The sequence below is a fragment of the Scyliorhinus torazame genome, chromosome 4, assembly GCF_047496885.1.
Source record: "Scyliorhinus torazame isolate Kashiwa2021f chromosome 4, sScyTor2.1, whole genome shotgun sequence".
NCBI classification, from domain to species: domain Eukaryota; kingdom Metazoa; phylum Chordata; class Chondrichthyes; order Carcharhiniformes; family Scyliorhinidae; genus Scyliorhinus; species Scyliorhinus torazame.
This window is the reverse complement of record NC_092710.1, coordinates 223,381,583-223,403,071: the sequence shown is the minus strand read 5'-3', so window position 1 is coordinate 223,403,071 and position 21,489 is coordinate 223,381,583. Positions and strand designations below refer to the sequence as shown.

At 48.9% G+C, this 21,489-nt stretch overlaps 1 protein-coding gene across 1 annotated transcript in view; it reads left to right on the top strand.

The window, feature by feature from the left end:
- The window catches only part of slc35f1 (solute carrier family 35 member F1), a 531,713-nt gene that overhangs the window by 339,809 nt on the left and 170,415 nt on the right, over nt 1-21,489 (top strand). The gene's annotated exons all lie outside the window — the stretch shown is intronic.

The following is a 21,489-nucleotide window of genomic DNA, read 5'->3' as shown; positions in this document are numbered from 1 at the left end:
CCATTTCTGCATAGATCTTTTCTTGTTGGTCCTTAGTTCTTCATGAGCTTATGTACTGATTTGTGTACCTCTTTTTCCTTCAGCACCATTAATGGCGCCAAAGGTGTTCCACAGTGGGAATCTCTCTATGTTACATCTTGGAGGGAAAAGCAGGTGTGTAAAGGGGTGTCAGGTAGGCCAGGCTGCACAAAACAAATACCTGTGCCTATTCGTCAGTACCTGTTCATCCACACCTGCGGTCAGAGGTTAACAGACTTCATTTTAAGAATTATTTTTTTCTTCTAAATTTAGAGTACCCAATTATTTATTTTTTTACAATTAAGGGGCAATTTAGCGGGGCCAATCCACCTAACCTGCACATCTTTGGGTTGTGGGGGTGAAACCCACGCAGGCATGGGGAGAATGTGCAAACTCTCCACGGACAGTGACCCAGGTCCAGGACTCAGACCCAGGTCCTCAGCGCCGCAGTCCCAGTTCTATCCACTACGCCACATGCCGCCCTCATTTTAAGAAATTATTAATGTAAGTAGGGACTGCTGTTCCCAAAGGAACCTGGAACTGTGGACTTGATGGTAGCGCTGTTGGTTGAAGGACCACACAGTTGGATTGTTCTTCAGAAGCACTCTGATCACCGTTTGGCCTGAATTATGCGGTCCTGCATGCCAGAGCAGCGTGACTGCCCACACTAGCCAAGTTGTCATATTTGGAAGCATTATCCTATCTCGTACCTGGATCACAAAGCAGCCATGATCTCACAACAATGGTAAGGAACTGTCTTTATAGAAACCATGTCAGCGCAGTCAGATGTAAATCTGTGCCCTCTGCTACAGGGGCATCTGCTGTTAATCTGTAGCATAGACTGGCACACATTATGTGCCTCACACCCAGACACATCAGTTCTAGTAGAATATACTGGGCTGATCCGCTTACGATGCTCCGGTTCCCTGCTGGCGGTGGCATCGAGGTTCGTGTCCCGCGCCAGTGTGAGGATGTAAATAGGTCAAATTTACCCACTTGCGTTCTATTAATGTGCAGGGAACTGGGTTCTCCACACCTCCATGATGCTCCGGCCGTCTGGGCTGGGATTCATGCGAGCGTGGAATGATGCATGTATTTCCCAGCGTGGCCCCGGCGCGGTGGACCTCTTGGGAGTGGGGGGGAGGGGGAGAGAGTCTTGAAGGTGGGTGCTCTGAAAGTCCATCCTTCCTCCCACTTTGCAAATCCTGCCCATCCAACCCCCATCATAACAGAGCACCTCACAAAAGAATCTCCCATTAACAGAGCCCGCTGGAAGCCAGAGAGCAATCCAGGCAGAGACAGTGGGGGAAAAAAAATCACTGCTTTAAAACTCACCTGTGCGCTACACCTGCTGGCTCAAGCAGAGAAAGCAGCACCTGTAATTTCCTAGATAGCGGGCGTAACGGCAGCGCCGCTTCTGGGGACTAAGTCCCCACCCCTGCCGGAAAACGAGCGGGAATCACTCCGGACTTTTTCCAAGAAAGTCCGGGGTGATTCTCCATCTTCAAGGGGGCCAGCAGGACCCCGGCATGTGTCCCGCAGCTCCGGCTGCCGGTGGGGCCCTGCCCCTATGCCCGTGGGTCCGTGCATGCGAGCGGTGGCCGTCTTCGCACTGGCCCCCTGACAGGGGCCCGGTGCGGATGAACATAGGCCCCCCCCCGGAATGAGCGCGCCCGCCGATCGGTAGCCACCGATCGCGGGCCTGGCCACAGTGGAGTGCCCCCCCAGAGTCTGACCCCCCCCCCCCCCCCCAACCAGGACGGCCCCCGCAGCCAGAACGGCGAGGTCCCGCCGGGTGGGACCACATGTTAACCACCCGGGCGGAACTTGGCGTGCACTCGGCCCGTTGAGTGCGGAGAATCGCCGCGGAGGCTGCTTTTAACGGCCCCCGACCGGCACCACGTCGAACGCGCGCAACTGGCAGCGATTCGCCGGAGAATTGTGTTCCAGCGTGGGAGCCTAGTTTGGGTAATTCTCCGCCACAGCGCCGAGCGTGATTTCAGGGCGGGGGGTCGGAGAATCCCTATCTCTAGGGTTTAAACCCCCTCAGATCTTTGATCGGCAAGGTTTCATTCACATCAGTGAGAAATTGCTTGTACTAGGCTGTGATAGAGAGCTTGCACAACTAGCTGTCTGGATTGTTTAATTTCATTTCCCTTCATGTTTGAATGGATCTCAAGTATCCTGCTGTGTAACTAAGCACAATGTTTATAAATATCTAGCTATGGTTGACAGCTTTTGGACCACGCCAAAAACAGGTAAGTGCTTTCTGCAGAGAAAAAGAGAAAGTGAAAGATGAATGGCCAAGCAAATCCTGTGGTGGTGGGGGGAGCGGAATTGCATTTCGGGGTGGGGGGGGGCCAGCCTCCGGAACCCACTATCGGGCCACCTGCTCAAAATGGAGGCCCGATGCTGGGATTCGCAACGGAATCCCTCACAATCCTCACCCTGCATAAACTTGCATGGCAAGGGATAGTGATTCCCCTCTGGTCCATCGCTCCCAGCACGAGCACAAATCAGAGGCCATTCATCTCTGGTGGGAGAACATAGTCTCCCAAATGGAGAATTCAGTCCATTGTTTTGTTTCCTACAGTTGTGCTTTTGCCACTGAACGATTCAAAGATCAACTTATCCCAGCTTTCAGTTCCACTGTTTGACTAGATTAGATCAGTTGGGGCTGGTTTAGCACAGTGGGCTAAACAGCTGGTTTGCAGTGCAGAACAAGGCCAGCAGCGCGGGTTCAATTCCCGTACCGGCCTCCCCGAACAGGCGCCGGAATGTGGCGCCCAGGGGCTTGTCACAGTAACTTCAGTGAAGCCTACTTGTGACGATGACCTATTATTAACGTAGTAACATATGGCAGAATTTTACAGGCCCCAGCTGGCAGATTTGCAGATATAGGGGCCCATAAAACTCTGTGGTTTTCCCGCCACCGCCTTGCCTGCCCCGACCTGTTAGAACTTTTACGAAGCCAGCCCTCACCTAAATTGAGGCTCATAAGTTGACAGTTATTGGCTAATTGCTTCCTGGGTCAGTCAGAGGTCAGGATAGGGTGGCGTTTGGGTGGGGACATGTCTAGAATGTTAACCTGCTTTTGGTCTCGAGTGGGAAAGGGATCTGTGCCTCCATCATTGGTCCCCTTTCCCAATCAGGTCCCTCATCAACATTGGGCCCATGCCTGTCCCCTCCCCATTGACCTTTCCAACATGATTGTTGGCCACTTGCTCCTCCCCATTTCTCAGGTCCTCCCCCTCTGTACCAAACACAATATCTCAGACTGGCATTTGTCCTGGCCTCCTGCACTTAAAATCTGAGAACTTCCTGTAGTCCCAGCTGTGGTCAACGTTCCTGATGGGACTAAAAGCTGCTGCACAATCAGAATAGCTCTGAGGTGGGGCTCCCTCCCAAGTGAGTGGATGAAGTCCTGTCTTTAGCCAATTAATGCATTGACTGTGACACTTTTGGTGGCAGGGCAGGAAACCCATCAATCCATAAAATCTTGCCCATAACATCTGTTTTACACTGCTCCATCAACTCATTTACCGAAACTCTTATTATTGTGGACGTTTGTGCCCTGGTCTCACTGCTGGCAAAAGACGGTTCAGGACCCCTATTTCATCCTGACATTGGGGTTTCAAAGTGTGGGAACAATCCAGTCCAGCACTCCAGGTGTAGCCTCACCAATGCCTCCAAAGGTTAAAGGAGAAGGAAGGATTCCGTAAACTAGAGTTGTCTTTCTTGGAATTTAGAAGCTACGGGGTGATTTGATTGTTTTCACAATTTTAAGGGGTAACGCATTAGAGGGAATCTATTTCCATTGGTGGGCAAGCATAGAACCAGGGGCCTAAAGAAAAAGGGCTGAGGGATATGGAACAAAAGAGATCTCCAAGCTATAATTTTAATAGCGGACTTTCACTATCATTGGTTAAAGGTGGGATTAAGTCAGTAACCATCCAGCAGGACAAAGTAGAAGACATGATGTGAATTAATACCAAAACCAACAGATTCAAAAGCTTATCATCTTCACGTGTTCAAAGGAGTTCTGGACATAAGGGGCGAGATTCTCCGACCCCCCGCCGGGTCGGAGAATCGCCGGGGGCTGGCGTGAATCCCGCCCCCGCCGGTTGCCGAAGTCTACGGCACCGGATATTCGGCGGGGGCGGGAATCGCGCCACGCCGGTTGGCCGGCCCCCCCCCGCTCGAATCTCCGGTGAGGACTCAGGGTTGTGAGTTCCTCATTATGGGAAGGATGTGGAAGCATTGGAAAGGGTGCAAAGGAGATTTACCAGGATGCTGCCTGGTTCGGAGGATAGGTCTTATGAGGAAAAGTTGAGGGAGCTAGGGCTTTTCTCTTTGGAGTGGAGGAGGATGATGGACGATTTAATGGAGGTTTATAAGATGATGAGGGGGATAGATAGAGTGGACGTTCAGAGACTATTTCCTCGGGTGGATGTAACTGTTACAAGGGGGCATAACTATAAGATTCAGGGTGGGAGATATAGGAGGGATATCCGAGGTAGGCTCTTTACTCAGAGAGTGGTTAGGTTGTGGAATGGACTGCCTGCTGTGATAGTGGAGTTGGACACTTTAGGAACTTTCAAACGGTTATTGGATAGGCATATGGAGGACACCAGAATGACAGGGAGTGGGATAGCTTGATCTTGGTTTCGGACAATGCTCGGCACAACATTGAGGGCCGAAGGGCCTGTTCTGTGCTGTACTGTTCTATGTTCTATGGTCTCATTTTCTTAATTTGATCCTGGAATGTAGCATCGCTGGCAAGTTCAACATTATTGGCCATCACTAGCTGCCCTTGAGAAGGTGGTGACAAGCCACCTTCTTGAACTGTTGCAGTCCATTTGACATAGGTTGCCACAAATCTATGTCGCTTCATCTTTTGAAAACATGATTTTCAACTTTCAGCTGACTGGAAATGTTGCAATTTGAAATGAGACAGAACTACTTAAAAATGCAAGGCTACCTCTAAAGGTGAAAAGCCATCAAACCACCATCAGGGGAGTGTGAAGAGAAATAAATTTCCTATGATTCATAGGCCCATCAAAACTCATCACTGTCGAAGGAAAATGCATCAAAATGCAAAGTGAAAATGCTGGAAGATCTCAGCAAGTCTGGCAGCATCTGTAGGGAGAGAAAAGAACTAACGTTTTGAGTCCGATGACTCTTTGTCAAAGCTAACAGACAGAGTAAGTGGGAAATATTACTGTGGAGAGAGAATGAAAGATGAGTCATAGCCACGGAAACCCAGGGAAACCGGGTGCTAATGGCCACAGAATCCAAGGGGAAAGAGTGCTAATGGCAGTCCCCAGGGAGAACAAAAGATGTGAAAGGCCAAACAGAAGAGAAACTAACATCAGAGGGTGAACTGTAGATGTGAGGGGAGGGGAAAGGGGAAGCAAAGAAGAGAAAGGGTAAGAAAAGGTTGATAAGATGGAGGGGGGAGGGGTTAAATATATATTAAGAAAGAAATGGTAAAGAACAATTAAACTGAAATGGGATGAAAACAAATGGGTCAAGGTGGGGTAGAGCTAATCATCTGAAGTTGTTGAATTCGATGTTGAGACCGGAAGGCTGTAGCGTGCCTAACCGGAAGTTGAGATGTTGTTCCTCCAGTTTGTGTTGAGCTTCACTGGAACATTGCAGCAGGCCAAGAACATACATGTGGGCATGGGAGTAGGGTCTTTTGTTAAAATGGCAAGCAACGGGAAGGTCAGGGTCCTGAATGTGCACAGACCGAAGATGCTCAGCAAAGCGATCACCCAGTCTGCGTTTGGTCTCTCCGATAGAGGAGACCACATTGGGAGCAGCGAATGCAATAGACCAAATTGGAAGAGATGCAAGTGAAACACTGCTGAACCTGGAATTAAAATGCAAAGTGCTGGATGTTGAAACAATGGCTGCCATAGCTAGACCCACCCAAGTACACAATGATGAAGTTTTTCAGGCAAGGCTGTAGCCACTGCAGAGATTACAAGAATGTTTTCAGCAGAGGAAGCAGGTTGAAAGCTGGGCTAAGGACAATCAAAGACACTTAACTGTATATTCTTTTAGCTCTTTTTAATTGGAGTCTAACTTCCCTTACTTCTGATAATGGTGTGTGTTTTAAATACTTAAATACATTTGGATTCAGAGACCGCATGAAAAAGAAAGTTATACCTTTGCTGTGACCAACCGAGGAAGTTGAATATAGAGGGGAAGCAGTTTTCTACTTCTCATTTGCTCATATCAAGGTACACCAAATGATGGGATGCCAATCGAGGTGGCTGTGTCTTGGATTGATGTTGAGCTTCTTGAGTGTTGTCGAAGCTGCACTCACCCAGGCAATTGGAAATAATCCATCACACTTGGTGATGTTGAAAAGATTTTGGGGAGGCAGGTGGTGAGCTACTCCCCAAAAGTATTCCCAGCCTCTGATCTACTTTAGTAGCCACAATATTTATATGGCTGGTCCAGCTAACCCCCCCACCCTGTCACAGGATGTTGCTGGTAGATTATTTCACAAAGGCAGTGTCATTGACTGTAATGTGGAGATGATTAGATTCTCTTGTGGGAGATGGTCATGGCCTTTTATCATAGAATCATAAAATGTACAGTGCAGAAGGAGGCCATTCGGCCCATCGAGTCTGCACCGGCGCTTGGAAAGAGCATCCTACTTAAGCCCATGCCTCCACCTTATCCCCGTAACCCAGTAACCCCAGCTAACCTTTTTGGACACTAAGGGCAATTTAGCTTGGCCAATCCACCTAACCTGCACATCTATGGACTGTAGGAGGAAACCTGAGCACCCGGGGGAAACCCACGCAGACACAGGGAGAACGTGCAGATTCCATATAGACAGTGACCCAAGCCGGGAATCGAGCCTCGGACCCTGGAGTTGTGAAGCAACAGTGCTAACCACTGTGCTACTGTGCTATCCCAGTGGTTTGAACATTACTATCCATTTAACAGCCCAAACCTGCATTGCACAAGTCTTGCTGCATCTGGACATGGGCTGCTTCAGTATCTGAGATTGGTACAGAACATTGATGATTGCACAATGGGCATCCCACCTCAGACCTTATATTGGAAGGAAGGTCATGCAGAGGCCAACTAGTGTACAATCCACAACTATATAATTAGTCAAAGTCATGTTGACACTCTGCACACCAAGAATCTTTTCTCAATTATATGTTTTTTCATTGTTTCACAAGATGTGGGCATCATTGGCAATACCAGCATTTATTGCCTGTCCCAAAATGCCATTGAGAAGGTGGTGGTGAGTATCTTTCTAGAACTGCTGCAGTCCATCTGGTGTAGGTACATCTACAGTACTTGTAGGGTGGAAGCTCCAATACTTTGACTCAGCGATGAAGAAATAGAACATAGAACATAGAACATAGAAAATACAGCACAGAACAGGCCCTTCGGCCCACGATGTTGTGCCGAACCTTTGTCCTAGATTAATCATAGATTATCATTGAATTTACAGTGCAGAAGGAGGCCATTCGGCCCCTTGAGTCTGCACCAGCTCTTGGAAAGAGCACCCTACCCAAACTCAACAACACCTCCACCCAACACCAAGGGCAATTTGGACATTAAGGGCAATTTATCATTGGCCAATTCACCTAACCCGCACATCTTTGGACTGTGGGAGGAAACCGGAGCACCCGGAGGAAACCCACGCAGACACGGGGAGGACGTGCAGACTCCGCACAGACAATGACCCAAGCTGGAATCGAACCTGGGACCATGGATCTGTGAAGCAATTGTGCTATCCACAATGCTACCGTGCTGCCCTTAAGAACAAATAAATCTACACTATATCATTTTCCCGTAATCCATGTACCTATCCAACAGCTGCTTGAAGGTCCCTAATGTTTCCGACTCAACTACTTCCACAGGCAGTGCATTCCATGCCCCCACTACTCTCTGGGTAAAGAACCTACCTCTGATATCCCTCCTATATCTTCCACCTTTCACCTTAAATTTATGTCCCCTTGTAATGGTGTGTTCCACCTGGGGAAAAAGTCTCTGACTGTCTACTCTATCTATTCCCCTGATCATCTTATAAACCTCTATCAAGTCGCCCCTCATCCTTCTCCGCTCTAATGAGAAAAGGCCTAGCACCCTCAACCTTTCCTCGTAAGACCTACTCTCCATTCCAGGCAACATCCTGGTAAATCTTCTTTGCACCTTTTCCAGAGCTTCCACATCCTTCCTAAAATGAGGCGACCAGAACTGTACACAGTACTCCAAATGTGGCCTTACCAAGGTTTTGTACAGCTGCATCATTACCTCATGGCTCTTAAATTCAATCCCTCTGTTAATGAACGCGAGCACACCATAGGCCTTCTTCACAGCTCTATCCACTTGAGTGGCAACTTTCAAAGATGTATGAACATAGACCCCAAGGTCTCTCTGCTCCTCCACAATGCCAAGAACTCTACCGTTAACCCTGTATTCCGCATTCATATTTATCCTTCCAAAATGGACAACCTCACACTTTTCAGGGTTAAACTCCATCTGCCACTTCTCAGCCCAGCTCTGCATCCTATCTATGTCTCTTTGCAGCCGACAACAGCCCTCCTTACTATCCACAACTCCACCAATCTTCGTATCGTCTGCAAATTTACTGACCCACCCTTCAACTCCCTCATCCAAGTCATTAATGAAAATCACAAACAGCAGAGGACCCAGAACGGATCCCAGCGGTGCACCACTGGTAACTGGGATCCAGGCTGAATATTTGCCATCCACCACCACTCTCTGACTTCTATCGGTTAGCCAGTTCGTTATCCAACTGGCCAAATTTCCCACTATCCCATGCCTCCTTACTTTGTGCAGAAGCCTACCATGGGGAACTTTATCAAATGCCTTACTAAAATCCATGTACACTACATCCACTGCTTTACCTTCATCCACATGCTTGGTCACCTCCTCAAAGAATTCAATAAGATTTGTAAGGCAAGACCTACCCCTCACAAATCCGTGCTGACTATCCCTAATCAAGCAGTGTCTTTCCAGATGCTCAGAAATCCTATCCTTCAGTACCCTTTCCATTACTTTGCCTACCACCGAAGTAAGACTAACTGGCCTGTAATTCCCAGGGTTATCCCTAGTTCCTTTTTTGAACAGGGGCACGACATTCGCCACTCTCCAATCCTCTGGTACCACCCCTGTTGACAGTGAGGACGAAAAGATAATTGCCAACGGCTCTGCAATTTCATCTCTTGCTTCCCATAGAATCCTTGGATATATCCCGTCAGGCCCGGGGGACTTGTCTATCCTCAAGTTTTTCAAAATGCCCAACACATCTTCCTTCCTAACAAGTATTTCCTCGAGCTTACCAATCTGTTTCACACTGTCCTCTCCAACAATATCGCCCCTCTCATTTGTAAATACAGAAGAAAAGTACTCATTCAAGACCTCTCCTATCTCTTCAGACTCAATACACAATCTCCCGCTACCGTCCTTGATCGGACCTACCCTCGCTCTAGTCATTCTCATATTTCTCACATATGTGTAAAAGGCCTTGGGGTTTTCCTTGATCCTACCCGCCAAAGATTGTTCATGCCCTCTCTTAGCTCTCCTAATCCCTTTCTTCAGTTCCCTCCTGGCTATCTTGTATCCCTCCAATGCCCTGTCTGAACCTTGTTTCCTCAGCCTTACATAAGTCACCTTTTTCCTCTTAACAAGACATTCAACCTCTCTTGTCAACCATGGTTCCGTCACTCGACCATCTCTTCCCTGCCTGACAGGGACATACATATCAAGGACACGTAGCACCTGTTCCTTGAACAAGTTCCACATTTCACTTGTGTCCTTCCCTGCCAGCCTATGTTCCCAACTTATGCACTTCAATTCTTGTCTGACAACATCGTATTTACCCTTCCCCCAATTGTAAACCTTGCCCTGTTGCACGTACCTATCCCTCTCCATTACTAAAGTGAAAGTCACAGAATTGTGGTCACTATCTCCAAAATGCTCCCCCACTAACAAATCTATCACTTGCCCTGGTTCATTACCCAGTACTAAATCCAATATTGCCCCTCCTCTGGTTGGACAATCTACATACTGTGTTAGAAAAGCTTCCTGGACACACTGCACAAACACCACCCCATCCAAACTATTTGATCTAAAGAGTTTCCACTCAATATTTGGGAAGTTAAAGTCGCCCATGACTACTACCCTATGACTTCTGCACCTTTCCAAAATCTGTTTCCCAATCTGTTCCTCCACATCTCTGCTACTATTGGGGGGCCTATAGAAAACTCCTAACAAGGTGACTGCTCCTTTCCTATTTCTGACTTCAACCCATACTACCTCAATAGGGTGATACTCCTCAAACTGCCTTTCTGCAGCTGTTATACTATCTCTAATTAATAATGCCACCCCCCCACCTCTTTTACCACCCTCCCTAATCTTATTGAAACATCTATAACCAGGGACCTCCAACAACCATTTCTGCCCCTCTTCTATCCAAGTTTCCGTGATGGCCACCACATCGTAGTCCCAAGTACCGATCCATGCCTTAAGTTCACCCACCTTATTCCTGATGCTTCTTGCGTTGAAGTATACACACTTCAACCCATCTCCGTGCCTGCAAATACTCTCCTTTGTCAGTGTTCCCTTCCCCACTGCCTCATTACAAGCTTTGGCGTCCTGAATATCGGCTACCTTAGTTGCTGGACTACAAATCCGGTTCCCATTCCCCTGCCAAATTAGTTTAAACCCTCCCGAAGAGTACTAGCAAACCTCCCTCCCAGGATATTGGTGCCCCTCTGGTCCAGGTGCAACCCGTCCTGCTTGTACAGGTCCCACCTTCCCCAGAATGCGCTCCAATTATCCAAATACCTGAAGCCCTCCCTCCTACACCATTCCTGCAGCCACGTGTTCAACTGCACTCTCTCTCTATTCCTAGCCTCGCTATCACGTGGCACCGGCAACAAACCAGAGATGACAACTCTGTCTGTCCTGGCTTTCAACTTCCAGCCTAACTCCCTAAACTTGTTTATTACCTCCACACCCCTTTTCCTACCTATGTCGTTGGTACCAATGTGCACCACGACTTCTGGCTGCTCCCCCTCCCCCTTAAGGATCCTGAAGACACGATCCGAGACATCCCTGGCCCTGGCACCCGGGAGGCAACATACCTTCCGGGAGTCTCGCTCGCGACCACAGAATCTCCTATCTATTCCCCTAACCATTGAATCTCCTACAACTATTGCTTTTCTATTCTCCCCCCTTCCCTTCTGAGCCCCAGAGCCAGACTCAGTGCCAGAGACCTGGCCGCTAGGGCCTTCCCCCGGTAGGTCATCCCCCCCAACAGCATCCAAAACGGTATACTTGTTTTGAAGGGGAACGGCCACGAGGGATCCCTGCACTGTCTGCCTGTTTGTTTTTTTCCCCCTGACTGTAACCCAGCTATTCTTGTCCTGTACCTTGGGTGTGGTTACCTCCCTGTAACTCTTCTCAATCACCCCCTCTGCCTCCCGGATGATCCGAAGTTCATCCAGCTTCAGCTCCAGTTCCCTAACACGGTCTTTGAGGAGCTGAAGTTGGGTGCACTTCCCGCAGGTATAGTCAGTGGGGACACCGGTGGTATCCCTCACCACCCACATCCTACAGGAGGAGCATGTAACTGGCCTAGCCTCCATCCCCTCTTACCTTACAGAATATAGCTGCTGTGTGGACTAACTAGATCTCCGCCCTCCGACTCTGCTCCCAGTCAGCTACACTTCCTGTAAACTCCTGGCTCTCTTCGCACTCTTTGCGGAAATGTCGGAAACAAAATGAAAGGAGCACTTTACTCCCTCCTCACCTAACTCCCTCGGTCACCAAACTCTCACTATCGCACTCAAAAAGCACCAAATTCAGCACTCCCTCGGTCACCAAACTCTCACTATCGCACTCAAAAAGCACCAAATTCAGCACTCCCTCGGTCACCAAACTCTCACTATCGCACTCAAAAAGCACCAAATTCAGCACTCCCTCGGTCACCAAACTCTCACTATCGCACTCAAAAAGCACCAAATTCAGCACTCCCTCGGTCACCAAACTCTCACTATCGCACTCAAAAAGCACCAAATTCAGCACTCCCTCGGTCACCAAACTCTCACTATCGCACTCAAAAAGCACCAAATTCAGCACTCAGTGCAAACAAAGTCTGCACTGTAGGGGATCACTTTTATACTGTGACTCTAGCCTCTGAAAAACTGGCCTAATCCAATTAACTAATTAACAAGCTCCAGCTGCAAGTGCCTAGAAGTAGAAGCCTGTTTAAAGCTGATTGAAAATTCACCTTCTTCTAAACCAAACAGCAACTTTTAAGTTAATTAACTAAATAAAAGAAAGACTAAACTTTAGATAAAAATGAAGCCTTATACTCCCTCGGTCACCAAACTCTCACTATCGCACTCAAAAATCACCAAATTCAGCACTCAGTGCAATGGTGATGATAATAGCTTTGAATGTCAGGTTGATGCATTACTTATAGGGGAACTTGCAGCGGTAGTGAGTTGCCCTTGCCCATCTAGGTGGTGGAGGTCGCAGGATTGGAAGGTGCTGTCAAATGAGCTATGACAAGTTGTTACAGTACTTCTTGTAGTGGTTTGCACTGCAGCACATTGCATAGGTGCTGCAGGTAGTGAATATTAGAGGTGGTAGTTGGAGTGCTGCTCAAGTTAGCTGCTTTGTGCTGGACAGTGTCAAGCTTCTTGAATGTTCTTGGAACTGCACTCATCCAGGCAAATGGAGGGTGTTCCATCATCTTCCTGACTTGCACCTTGTAGATGGTAGAATTCATGTTGTGAGCTATCCCTCCCAAAACAACCGGCCTCTGATCTGCTCCTCTAGCCACAGTATATACGTGGCTGTTCCAGTTAAGTTTGTGGGCAATGTAGCCACCTGAGTTTGCCACTTCCCGACTTAAAATGGAGATCCACAAAGGCTGCAGGGAAATTCAGCCAACACAGGCAAAAACCAACAAGTGCAGAAATCCTGTGTATTAGAACTTGCAAAAGCCCAGACAGCACTGAAACCAGCAGCCATCTGCATATTAATGAGCGATCCCCGGGCACAATTGAAACACTTAAGGTGAATAAGGCCAAGCCAGACTCCTCGGCGCCAGCAGGAGCCAAGACAAAGGAAGGCCAACGGACACTCAGGGACCGCTCAGCGATCAGGGAACAACTCCAGTATTGGAGAAATCGATCCAAGTGATCGGAAAGTAGTCCAATCACTTGGAACCAGGTACGGGGTCCGCCCCGAAGGGCGGGAAGCCCCTGGGGACTATAAAGTAGAGTCCCCAAGTTCAAATCGTCCTTCTTGGCAGGGTCACTCAACAACGCGAATCAACCCCTGAGAGTGAACTGCCCAGCTGCCGCATCAACCAAGTAAGTCTCCAGTCAATGCTCGCTACGAGATAGGCGCTCCTAGCTACCAATCCATACCAGCTTTTGAATCCTGCAGACTCAGATCGAACAAAAGGCCATTTGTTTCCCTGACCTGGTGGGCCAATTCCGAAGCTAAGTATAGGCCTTTTAGTGACAGAGAATAGTCTAGAAAGTAGAGTTTATGCATGAGTAGTGATTTACTGTGTGTAATAAATGTGTTTTGATTTGAATCTTACTAATTGGTGTGTTGTGTTATTGATCAATACTTGAACTTGAACCTCGTGGCGGTATCATAAAGATACCTGGCGACTCTAGAGCAAAGGTTATAGAAACAGAGCAAATTCAGTACAGACCCAACGGGCAACGAATTAAGAGCCAACCAAAGTTAGCAACAGCAACAGTAAATCAGAGGCTGTTGGTGGTGGTGGGATTTAGTGATGGCAATAACTTTGAATGTGACGGGTGGGGGTCGACTCTTATTGGCAACATTTATGGCACGAATGTTACGTGCCATTTATCAGCCCAAATTTGGATGTTGTCCAAGCCTTGCTGCATGCAGACATGACTGCTTCATTATTTGAGGAATTGTGAATGGAACTGAACAATACAATCACTGGCACACATTCCCCATTCTGAACTTATGATGAAGGAGTTTTTAAGTCAACACCAGGGGCGTCATTCTCCGACCCCCCGCCGGGTCGGAGAATGGCCGTTGGCCGCCGTGAATCCCGCCCCCGCCCCCGCTGAAGTCTCCGCTCCCGGAGATTGGGCGGGGGCGGGAATCCGGCCGCGCCGGTTGGCGGGACCCCCCGCTGGATTCTCCGGCCCGGATGGGCCGAAGTCCCGCCCAGGAATTGCCTGTCCCGCCGACGTAAATCAAACCTGGTATTTACCGGCGGGACCAGGTGGCGTGGGCGGGCTCCGGGGTCCTGGGGGGGGGGCACGGGGCGATCTGACCCCGGGGGGTGCCCCCACGGTGGCCTGGCCCGCGATCGGGGCCCACCGATCCGCGGGCGGGCCTGTGCCGTGGGGGCACTCTTTCCCTTCCGCCTCCGCTACGGCCTCCACCATGGCGGAGGCGGAAGAGACTCTCCCCACTGCGCATGCGCGGGAAACTGACAGCGGCCGCTGACGCTCCCGCGCATGCGCTGGGAAACTGACAGCGGCCGCTGACGCTCCCGCGCATGCGCCGCATTTCCGCGCCAGCTGGCGGGGCAACAAACGCCATTTCCGCCAGCTGGCGGGGCGGAAATCCCTCCGGCGTCGGCCTAGCCCCTCAATGTTGGGGCTAGGCCGCCAAAGATGCGGAGCCTTCCGCACCTTTGGGCCGGCGCGATGCCCGTCTGATTGGCGCCGGCTTTGGCGCCAGTCGGCGGGCATCCCGCCGTTGGGGGAGAATTTCGCCCCAGAACTCTGGAAAATACCATCTCTTTCCAACAACACACTGGATTAGTACAATTGAGAGCAAGGTCTGTTTGGTTCATATTTTCAGATACTCAAATTCAAACTCTGATCATTTTAAATCACATTGTTTCTGTAATGTCATTTATTTTGTCATTCATTACAATCCTAGTCCTATGCCAATCATGCAGCTTTCTTACAACTAGATATTTAAAACAGATTTGTGCACACCAACTTGATTTCTACTGGCCTACTAATTTGTCAACACTTGGAATATGCCTCAAATGTAAAATTGAATCTCGGGCGAAATTCTCCGAAAACAGCGCAATGTCCGCCGACTGCCGCCCAAAACGGCGCAAATCAGACGGGCATCGCGCCCGCATCTTTGGGGGCCGAGCCCCAACCTTGAGGGGCTAGGTCGGCGCCGGACGAATTTCCGCTCCGCCAGCTGGCGGAAAAGGCCTTTGGTGCCCCGACAGCTGGCGCGGAAATGACATCTCCGGGCGGCGCATGCGCGGGAGCGTCAGCAGCCGCTGACGGCATTCCCTTGCATGCGCAGTGGAGGGAGTCTCTTCCGCCTCCGACATGGTGGAGACCGTGGCGGTGGTGGAAGGGAAAGAGTGCCCCCACGGCACAGGCCCGCCGGGGCCAGATCGCCCCGCGCCCCCCCAGGACCCCGGAGCCTGCCCGCGCCGCCTTGTCCCGACGGTAAGGTAGGTGGTTTAATTTACGCCGGCGGGACAGGCATTTTAGCGGCGGGACTTCGGCCCATGCGGAATCTCCGGGACTGCCGATGACGAGGGACATGTGCACCCAAATTCTCATATTTTGGTTTCGTAAAAAGCAAATCCCAATTTTTGTTTGCAGGAGGATTTTTAGCGAAAACTGACCCTTCTACTCATTTGAATTTGCCATTGCTCATTTCTAGAACATTTATATATGATCATACCTCATTTTGTTCCTGTTAACATAACTTAGACAATAGACAGTTATCCCCTAATGGAGCCAAATGGGTTTTTAAAATATATCTGACAGAGCTTTCAATTAAGAATTTTGCATGTTGCTGCTAAGTCCATTGTTACTTCATTACCATTATTCATACTCATCTCCTAATGAATTGCCATGTTGTACCTCTTTTACTCTCCAAAATAGCATTTTTACCCAATTATTCAGGAATTAATTCAGAAATGTTGAGGGAACACTGTATCAAATGAAATTATGTACACTGTTGTTTGAGCAAGCTGAATTTATTTTTCTTCTTTTCTCAATGTATGATTGACCTCATTGTTCCCTATTTTCCTTTCAGTCCATCTCTTTATAGCATTGATGTTGTGCTTGGGCACCAGAAATACACTAGCATTCACAGTGAGCACAGGAGAATATCAGAAGTGATTCTGTAAATTAGTCAACATCTTGTCTGGTCTGTCAGCCAGACACCTAATCGCAAACCCTGGCTTGCAATTTTGCACCCGGGTTCGATGCCCGCGGAGATGGGCACAATTTCTAGTGAGAGTCAGAAAATGAGATTCTTGCCGGTGAGATCTCGTTTACCAAATTTCCCCGCCACTTGTTGGTGATGTAACGAGGTCCCTGCACAGAAAGGGCGGGAACATCATTAAAATACATCTGCGTGAATTTACATATCATTAAAGTGCCCACCCACCACATGATACCCATCACTGAATATTCAAACATTCAGTGAAATGGGATTAATTTTAACTGTCTTGACCATTTAGTTATTTCTTGTCTTTCTTTATACATATTTCCCCCCCCCCCCCCAAACTTATCCCACCCCCTTTCCTTACCTTTTCTCCTCTTTGCTTCCCCCCTACATCTGGACAGCTTACCCTCTGTTAGTTCCTCTGCTGTTTGGCCATTCACACCTTTTGTTCACTCTGGGGACTGCCATTAGTACTTTTTTCCCCTGGTTTCAGTGGTGTCATGAGACTGCCGCTTTAAGAAATGGTTAGCTGCTCATGTTACTGCAGTGATGTCAGAGTGTGGGTGGAGCTGAGCTCGGGTTCTGCTTTTTAGTTTCGCTTTGAGAAAAAGCTTGGGGGTGTCTGTGTTTTTCAGTGAGCTGCAGCCGAAGTTAAACAAAGAGATGTACTGTTGATCTCTGCCATCCAAAGACCATTTCTGGATCATTTGGTGAATTCAGAATTATAAATGTTCTCAATAGTGAATGTGAACCTAATGTGCTCCTGTTTAAAGGTTGTTAAGTCTTTTGGATGTTAAAAGGACAGCTTAAAGGATTACTTAGTGCTGTAGTCTTTGGAGGTTATCTTTGAATTAATGGTTGCTAAGATATTCACTGTTTGTTTTAAAAAGGTTAACTTGAGTTCATAGAATAAACATTGTTTTGTTTTAAAATATACTTGTCCATTTCTGCTGTACCAACCTGTAGAGTGGGCCGTGTGCTCCCCATACCACAATCTATTAAAAGTTGTGGGTCAGGTGAAGTCCATGATACACTTTGGGGTTATCTAAACCCTGACCCATAACAGTGGCTATTAGCACTTTGTTCCCTGGGTTTCTGTGGCTATGACTCGTCTTTCATTCTCACCCCACAGTATAAATATTTCCCACTGTCTATGTCTTTTAGCTTTGACAAAGGGTCAACTGGACTCGAAACGTTAGCTGTTTTATCGCCCTATAGATGCCAGACCTGCTGAGATTTTCCAGCATTTTCTCTTTAATTCTGACATTCCTCTGCCAGCTTTGCTCCCCTCTCTGCTGTTGTGGACCCTCTTTTCCTGCGAACACAAGGTGAGATCAGGTTTCCACGCAATCAATACTTTGCTCATACATCCCCTTTATTCCCTCAAATTCAAGATGTGGCCTCCTGCAGGTGATCCTGATATGTCCACTCTCATTGGATTTGGTGAAAGCTGCTCATAAGTGGCTTATGCCTTTGACCAATATGCAGTGCTCGATCACCATACTCCGGTCCCTTGCTGGCGACGTTAGGGACGTTTGCGCCCTGTGCTGGTGGGTCCATGCAAAACCATCATTTGCATGGATTTAAATATCATTAGCAGGTTGGAAAATTCATGCTTAACCCTCCGTGATGCTCTGCTCCTCTCAGGTGGAGGTCTCGCGGATGCAAATTGGTGCAATATTTACAAACCAGGCCCAGGTGCCATGACTGCTGAGGTGGAGCGGGAGGCTAAAAAAACTTGAACTTGCTGGGGGGGGCGGTGGTTGCTTGGGCTGGGGGGAATAGCGGGGAATGACTTGGTGTCAAGTCCGTGGTCTCGGGATTCGGGTGGCCTGGCTCAGACTGTCACTTCTGCGGTATGTGGATTTAAACGCAACCCTTTCGTACTTCAGACTCCTGACTGTTCACACTGCCGACTGCTCACTGTGTCCTGTGAATGTTCAGAGAGCCTCTGGTGATCTGGGAACCCACCCTGGCCACCCTTCTGGGAACCTTCATACCCAGCAGTATTAGCAAAGATATTGGCGTAGCCATGCTTAATCAGTGGCCCACCAGGTGTTGGCACTCCTCAGAAACTCTGTCCTACTGCAGAAGAAGCAGAGGATCAGCAGAGCTCACCCCAAACAAAGGACACCTTCAATGTGGCCTTTTGAACCCACCCTGATGTTCTGCCCCTCTCAGAGCAGAGGCCTCACCAGTGACCCGGACCCCTCAAGACCATAAACTGTCTCCTCCTGGTGAGGCTGGCACCACTGACTGCCTTTGCAACCACATCCCAGGTGCTGTTCAGGAGGGAGGGCTTGGGTCTGTGTCCCACCCTGGGGAAGAAAGTGTCCCACCCTGGGCAATAGGGTATCCCTCCTCTCTTTGGCATTGAGCAATGGGCCCACCTCGGACTCCTGAAATTGCGGGTTGGGGGGGGGGGGGGGGCGGTTATTTCTGAGCCATCTTCATGGCTGCATTGAGTGTGTCATAAGTGAAGTGCTGAAAAACCGCTCCAGCTGGCAGGCTCTTTAGTGTTAATTCTGGCCATAGTGGTTAAAGCGCCACTGGGCTGGGAGTGGCTTCCACTTTGCGCCTGCAGAGTGCTCACCTATTTGCATGTCCTGTATCGCAGAACGAATGATGCCCCCAACAGAATCACAAATCACACGCTAATTCAGTCCCGGCAGGTACACTTGGGGCGCATTTATCGGCCTCGTTGTACCCGGCTCGGGATGCGACGAGGCCGGTAAATCTAACGAGATCCCGTGAGGTGTCACGGTGGGGATCTAGATTTGCATATTCAAGTAAGTAGTTAGTCTGACTTGAATATATCTACGTCGGATCTACCAAACGCCCAGGATTGAATGGCCTTGCATCGGAGACCCCGAGCGGGCGTCATTTGGCACTGGTTTCCACAAACGTGGATCAGATGTACCAGATTTGGGAGGTGTCTCCCAGGCGATCGGAGACTTCTGGGTAGTCGGGCTCTGGGCAGAGTGGTACCCTGGCACCCCTCATTCCACCTGGGCACCATGGCACTGCCAGCCTGACAGTGCCACCTGGGTGCCACTGGCAATGTCAGGGTTTACGGGTGGCATTGCCAGAGTGCCAGGCAGGGGTGCTCGGTGGCCCCCTAATTGGTGAGTTGGGACATGGGTGGGGGGGAAGGGGCGGAAGCCAAGGTGGAGGGGGTCTAGAGATCACTGCACCATTTTTAAATGGACTTGGAATGCTTCATTACCTGAGGAGTTGTGAATGGTGCTGAGCATTGTGCAATCATCAGCGAACACCCTCACTTCTCTCCTTATGATGAAAGGAAGGTCATTGAGGAAATAGCTGAAGTTAGCTGGGCCTAGAACACTATGGTGTGGACAGCACAGTAGTAGAGTGGTTAGCACAGTTGCTCCAGTGTCCCAGGCTCCATTCCCGGCTTCGGTCACTGTGCGCAGTCTGCACGTTCACCCTGTGTCTGTGTGGATTTCCTCCGGGTGCTCCGGTTTCCCCCCACAGTCTAAAGATGAGCAGGTTAGGTGGATTGGCCACGCTAAATTGCCCTTAGTGTCCAATAAAAAGTTGGGTTGGTGGGGTTACTGGGTTACAGGGATAGGTTGGAAGTGTGGGTTTAAATGGGGTGCTCTTTCAAAGGGCCGGTGCAGACTCAATGGGCCGAATGGCCTCCTTCTGCACTGTAAATTCTATGATTCTGTGATACCCTGCGGAATTCTAATGTCCAGGAACTGAAATGATTGACCTCCAACCACCATAATCATCTTCCTTTATGCCAGGTATGACTCCAACCAGCGGAGAGTTTTCCCCAATTCCCACTGTCTCCAGTTTTAGTAGGACTCTTGATGCCATACTCGTCAAATGCTGCCTTGATGTCAAGGGCAGTCACCTCTAATTCAGCTCTTTTGCCCATATTTGAACCAAGGTTATCATGAGGTCAGGAGCTGAGTGATCCTGGTGGAACCCAAATTGAGCATCGCTGAGCAGGTTATTGTAAGCAATGCTGCTTGATACTACTGTTGATGATTTTTTTACATTACTTTACTGATGATCAAGAGTAGACTGATGGGATAGCAATTGGCCAGGTTAGATTTGTCCTGCTTTTTCTGCACAGGACATACCTGCGCAATTTTCCATATTGCCGGGTAGATGACAGTGTTGGAGCTGTACTGGAACAACTTGGCTAAGGTTGAGGCAAGTACTGGAGCACAAGTCGTTAGTACCATTTCTGGAATATTGTCTGGGCCCATAGCTCTTGTAATGTTCAGTGCCTTTTGCCATTTCTTGATATTACAGGGAGTGAATTGAATTGGCTGAAAACTGGCATCTGTGATGCTGGAGACTTCCAAAGGAGCCCGAGGTAGGTCATCAGTTCGGTCCTTCTGGCTGAAGATTGTTATAAATGCTTCAGCCTTATCTTTTGCACTGATTTGCTGGACTGCAGAGCTTAGATTGTTTGTAGAATCACTTAGCTCTACTACTTGTTGCTTATGCTGTTAGGCATGCAAGTAGTCCTGTGTTGTAGCATCACCAGGTTGACACCTTATTTTTAGCTATGCCTGGTGTTGCTCCTGGAAAGCCCTCCTGCACTCTTCATTGAACCAGGGTTAATCCCCTGGCTTGGTGGTAATGGTAGAGTGGCGAATATGCGAGGCCATGAGTTTGCAGACTGTGATTGAGTACAATTCCTCATGGATGCCCTGTCTTGAGTTGATAGATCTGTTTGAAGTCTGTCTCATTTAGCATGTTGCAGTGCCACACAACACGATGGAAGGTATCATAGATTATCATAGAATTTACAGTGCAGAAGGAGGCCATTCGGCCTATCGAGTTTGCACCGGCTCTTGGAAAGAGCACCCTACCCAAGCCCACACCTCCACCCTATCCCCATAACCCAGTAACCCCACCCAACACTAAGGGCAATTTTGGACACTAAAGGCAATTTATCATGGCCAATCCACCTAACCTGTACATCTTTGGACTGTGGGAGGAAAGCGGAGCACCCGGAGTAAACCCACGCACACACGGGGAGAATGTGCAGACTCCGCAGACAGTGACCCAAGCCGGAATCGAACCTGGGACCCTGGAGCTGTGAATCAATTGTGCTAACCACTATGCTACCGTGCTGCCTCAGTGTGAAGACAGAACTTTGTCTCCACAAGGATTGTGCGATGCTCACTCCTACCGATATTAATCTGTGGGACAGCTCTCCCAATTTTGCCACAATGGTGCTGGGTTTACAGTTGT